Genomic DNA, 6,347 nt, shown 5'->3' with positions numbered 1-6,347 from the left:
AACTGAATCGAGACCGGATTCAATTTAAAATACAAACCGAAACCGGCCCAATAAGCCACCGGTTTGGTTTGGATCGGGCTTAATCGGTTTGGTCCGATCTGGTTTAACCGGTCCGGTTTAGATATTGACACCCCTATCTTAGATTAACCTGTTGGGATTGCACATTTAAAGATTATAAGGACACTATTGGAATATACGTATAGCCCTTCACTGGGGAAAAAAAACCTTAAGAGAGAGAGAGAGAGAGAGAGAGAGAGAGAGAGAGAGAGAGAGAGAGTGAAGTTTTGAATGAGTGAGAGAGGGAGGGATACTTATTGGGAAATGATGAGGGGAAGATGCTTTAAGTTATGAAAGCTTTTCAAAAGTGGATGATTTGCTTTGATGGCAGACCTCAAAAAAGAGTCTGAACCTAAATACCAAAATGAGCCAAAAAAAGTATGGCAATTGATTAATTGAACACCTCACAATTCACATATCGCTATGGTCTATGGATCTCTTTAAACATGCTTTATGCATTTTTATATTCTGCCTATATTTATGCATTTGAATATGATACCCATGTCTTTACCAAAAACGAATATGAACCCATGCTTTGACAAACTTGACCCGGTCCATAAATGTTAATGGATTCAGATCCTTTCCATCCGCATTAAACACATAGCGCGCATTGGATAGTTAGGAATTCCTTAGAATGCCTGCTCAAAATGCTTTCAATCGTGGAATGTGATTGGATGCCCAACAACTAAAGAGGATCAGAATCTAAATATTACTTACCCAATATTCAAGTTGCTCATTAAGATAAGTTAATCCGTTAATTATTATAAGGGGTTAACAAAAGCCTCTTCCCTATATATCTCACTTCCACGTCAAAAAATTAAAAGAAATTAATAATAATAACAATAACTAACTCGAATCCGTTGTACCCATTCAAGTTAATCCAATGACAAGAATAATTTTACACATGCATGGAGGTAGCTTCGGCCTGTGGAGCCGGCACCTAAGGAAAGAGGTCCTGAGATCAAACTGTCGTACGCATTGTGTGTGTGTGTGTGTTGTGTATGTGTGTGTGTTTTTATTTATTCTGTACCCACCAGTGGGTTGCCCAAATGGTTAAGGTGAACTGAGGATTGTGTGGATTAGGCTCACAGTCTCAGATTCGATTCCCTATCTGTGCATCTACGATTTAAGTGAAGATCATGGCAGTGGGTTTCTGTGCTAGTTTCCCCGAGGATTAGTCGAGGTGCACGTAAACTGGCCTGGACACCTTAGTTGAAGAAAAAAAAAAAAAAAAAGNTTTTTTTTTTTTTTTTTTCTTATAATAAAATAACCCATTTGGTTGGGATAAGACTGAATATTAAGTTGATTTTATTTATGTCCATATTCTTTGTTAGGCGTGGGTGAAAAAAATCAGATATTTTGATATGTATTTAGGGGAAATACTTACTATGGGGAAATGAGACCTCTGCATGTGTGTAAGCGCCAATGAAAAAGTGTGCAAAATCACAAAATCATCAGGCAAGGGGTCATAATTTGTATTCAATTGGAGCGGGGGATCATTTGCCTCCACTACCATGTGCCCTCCACACTCCCTCGCATAAATCATTTTCTCATGCATTTATATGGTTTTTGCTAAAATGATCTATAAGGCTTGAATCATGTGCATAACTATCCAAATGTTTAAAAATTTGAAAATGCAATCTGACATGAACTCAACTAAGTAGAAAGAAGAAAGCTCAACAAAATTAATAGGTAAAAAAACAATAGATTGATAGGGACTTTCAAATTAAATAGCAACTATTAATCAAACAAGTCATCATAACAAATCTGAAGTCTAGTCAAGAACCAAATATATTACCAAAAAAAACCAAATAGACTCACTTAATCGTTTTCTTTTCCCTCTTATTCTAAGACTAAGGTTATGTTTAGATGCCAAGAAAAAAATAAAAAAGATAACAAATGAATCCATCATTATGTCATCATGATTATTTGTCTTATTATGTTTTTTCTTCTAATATATTCTCTGCCTAAGCAACTAAACATTAATGTTTGATAATTATTACTAAACGATGGGTCTCACACCTTGGAGCTCATGTTTGTTAGAAACTCATGAAATGGTTCTTGACAGTCTTGCAGAATGACTGCAAGAGAGAAAAAGAACTGAGAATTATTTTGGTGGATGGATAACTTTCATCTTTGAAAAGATTAAAACATTAATTAAATTTTTTTCTATCTTTGCCACATGGTAGAGTAACAATACAATTCTGATAGTTCGGTATCTATTCAATGGTGTGAATCGACCATTTTCAAATTGTAGAGGCTAATTCAGCCAAATATCATTATGTTTATTAATATGCATCCATACATATGTACAAGCAGGCATGTAGTCCCACCATTTATTACTAATTATGATCCCATAGTCTTAAATTTTCAGATTTTTTTTTTTTTCACTTTGCAAATTCTTATCGGACAAAAACTTTACATGAGTAAGGGATCTTAGGGTCTATTTGTCTACAAAATTTAGATTCTCACATGATAGATATTAAGAAGCCGCTAAGAGTATCCATACCAAGTGAGTAGCCTGGAAAACCTATATGTTTAAAAATTTTCAACAAAGATACGAAATAATAATACTATAGAATATTTCTCACAACATATTATCCTTGAACATGAATTTTCAATTAATAATTGGCTGTAGCCAGTAAACAAAATTGTTTGATTCACTTGTACTAACTCAATGCTGCTGTATAATGAATTTTTGTATCTCCACATATTTTGTTAATCATTAGCTTAATGTAGATTCTACAATGCTGGCTTGTTTATGAAGATGAAAGCTTTATTGTTTGATTATATAAATTAAAAATAAAAGCTAACAGATTTTAAATTGTCCACTTGGATACTGAACAGAAAATATTGTCTAAATTCGTGTGGAGTGGGAGATTGGTGTAGCATTCAAGTGGTTTTTGGTTGTGCAATGGATATGCATCAAATTCAGTTATTGGAAAGGAATGTGAAGTTATACAATCTTCTTTGAATCTAGTCCTATTTAAATAAAAATAAATAAATAAATGAGGGGTGATTTTCTTCTTAGAATCTCATGTTGATGTTATTGAAGTTTCCTAGAGGAGACTCACTTAGAGGTTTTTCAAGCTTAGCCCCCCTTTTATTTCTTGTAAATTTCATTATGTTTCTAGGGATATCATGTTAATTGATTCTCAAACCTTTTTCATTCTCATAAAAAAAAAAAAAAAAAAAAAAAGTTAATTGATTCCTTACCTAGGAAGGCACTACCTATGTCATATATGAAAATATGGCCTAATTCTACTCTGCACCTTGTCAATTACGAGCTTGGAAAATTCATCTGAATAAATCAAATTTCTACCAAAGAAAGAAGAAAGGAGAAAATAAACGGTGGAAAAAACACATCATTCTATATTTAATAATATTTTTAATATTTTAAAAAATATAAAAATAATTTGGCTCGAAGTGTGATATAAAACGAAAATGGTTTAATTTATATAAAAATCTTATTGTTATCTAAAACATTTGCAATATATGATGAATTACAAATTTATTGTAAGAAAAAGATTCCCATGACACCAGTGCATTATTTCACTCACATAGTTTTTTTCTGTTATATTGTCTCTCCTGCCTTGATCATGTGAGTCTAGTAGTTTCATTGGTGTTTAAACTATAGGCACATGTTGTTTTTATCTCTCTACAGTCATACATTCAACTTCCAAGCTTGCATCCCCACTTGTTAAATTAAAGATTTTGAATAACAGTGAAAATAATCTTTAATTTGTAGAAAAAAATTTTTGTGAGGAGTTTTTTGTCCAGAAGCACGACTCCTGCACTAGCATGAGTGTCAATGAGAACGTCCGTCCAAACATCATTAATGAGAAACCCATACAAACATCATTAAGGGTGTGATTTTTATCTTTCATAAGAATCGACCAATATATCGAGGGGGCCCTATCTGGGTGCAAGAGCCAAGCTCCCAAACAGGCTACTTTTTCCAAAATGAAATTTAAAATGTTACTTCTTATTGAACAATTAAGGGGGTGTTTGGTTCGGTAAATCTTTGGAATGACATTCTTTAGAATGATAATTCTTAATTTTTGTAGTTGTTTGGTTCCACTAGGATGACCCTCATAAGTGAGCACCCTACTTCCCATGAATGACCATATTACAAAGGATGTGTTCCAAATCTGAGTTTACCTCAACACTTAAACTCAGATTTGAGCAACCTTTTTACCACCTAGTATAAAAGGAGAAAGCGAAAAGAAGTTCTCTACGGAAACCAATATCTCAACCCGCGAGAAATATGTACTAGCCTCAAGGCAACCAAACGATTTTTCAAAAAGAAACATAATTCAGAAGAATGTCTATCAAAAGATTGACATTCATATCCGATACATACACCATTTGATTTACCGAACCAAACACCCCCTAAGAAAACACAAAAGCAGCTCCCAACGTGGCCGGAAACAATTGTAGGACAAGAGTACTTTGTTCATCCAAGTCCCCACATGGAAATAAAAAAGGGGGTATACACATAACTGACTCCCAACTTGTCAAATATCTTTATTCATGACTTCCATGATCAAATCTTGCATTCAATTATGGCTACACTGCACAAAGTATAATTGTATAACCAAAATAGGCCATGGTGAGCCATGTGAGAATGGGAAATTTAGGTCCTACATTCTAGGTCCTTACATTCCCCCACCATGTGCATAACTATAAAGATTCAATACAAAGTAGTTTTTCTCCATGCGAGAAGACGAAATCAATCTTTGCTTTGAACACAACCTAATCTGCTAATCATCAATGCAAAATAATGGCCTTGGCCAAGGTCGAAAAAGAAAACAAAGGATATCTTCCAACCATCTCTAATAACTTTCAAATCTCTCTAATAAAGGGACTCTTCCATATTTATGAAGATCTTTTGGACGCCCTTTAGAGAACATGTTAAGATTATAATTCAAAAATAATGTATCTAATGCAGCATTTGGTATGTATTCTGGGAATATATATTCTAGGACAATAATAAATTCTCAAAAATCATACTAAATATATGCAGCCTTTAGTCTTCCAGCCATGATCTTAAACATCTAAACCCATCACTCACAATTTATTGAAAGTATATTTGTCATCTCATCTTCCTCAATTTCAACATTTTGTGAGTCCTGGCCTGGCACCCTACCTCTTCAAATTTCAACTTCAAATTGTGATTAAAGATAATGAATAATAAGCTATACTTTGAAAGCATATGAAATTGTATTGTGGATATTTTGAAATTAATGTTGCATTTGGTATGATTTAGTATGCATAATTGACTTAGAATGCATATTAAATGTAACATGAGACTCCATTCCATTAAACAAGGAGAACAAGTAGAATAAATGGGCATTGAATTCGCCGAAATATCCACAATACATGAAAGTATATTTTTTCATATTAAGATAAATTTGATATAATAAGAACAATAATTTTATATTTTAATTAAAATATACATTATAACCTATGATTGAGGTGTTTAAAATCCGCCACTATAGTTGGTGATACACAATTAAATGTTTAAACCACTGCTATGGGTCTATGGCAATGGATAAAAGCTCCGTCGTAGGTCAGTTTTCTTTTAGTAGTTGGATCAAAACATTTTTAGAAATGTTTAGTAAAGTAACATTAATAAATAATATTATTTTTCAAAAATAATTTGCAAACAATTTATAAAATTGTTATCGGATCCAAATTTTTGTCTAATTATACACAAATATTTTATTTTCTCAAAATTTCACAACAGTGTAGTGGAATTCATATATGGATTTCTCTCGTTCATGATCAAGCACTATGAATTCAATACACTGTTATAGAGGGAGACATCAAACATTGGTGTGCCAAAATCTATGATGCATCACTATAATAACATGGACCTCTCGGATCAAGAGATCCATTTAATCCTACTAACCAAAATCTTGTTACTTGTTAGTTGAAAATGACACAATCAAAGACTCTCGTGTGATCTTATTCAATGCATACACTATATATGCATTCACATTTGTGTCTTGGAATCGTCATTCCTAGGAACACATATATAACGTGACAACCATATGAATAGAATGTTCAATTATATCCCTAGTTGAGATTCTCATCAATAATCACACATAATGAATAAATTAAATATTAGATAAAAATAAGGATTTGATAGACACTTTTCCAACATGATATTCTCTATAGAACAATTTGTTCTTGTTCTGTGAGAGAACCAGAATTTTTATACAAAAAAAATATTTGGTTATCAACTATAGGGTATTGTCTTTTAACTCTTTTTTTTTTGGGGGGGG

This window comes from Macadamia integrifolia, chromosome 6 (genome assembly GCF_013358625.1).
Source record: "Macadamia integrifolia cultivar HAES 741 chromosome 6, SCU_Mint_v3, whole genome shotgun sequence".
NCBI lineage: Eukaryota > Viridiplantae > Streptophyta > Magnoliopsida > Proteales > Proteaceae > Macadamia > Macadamia integrifolia.
Note: the sequence above shows the minus strand (reverse complement) of the source record.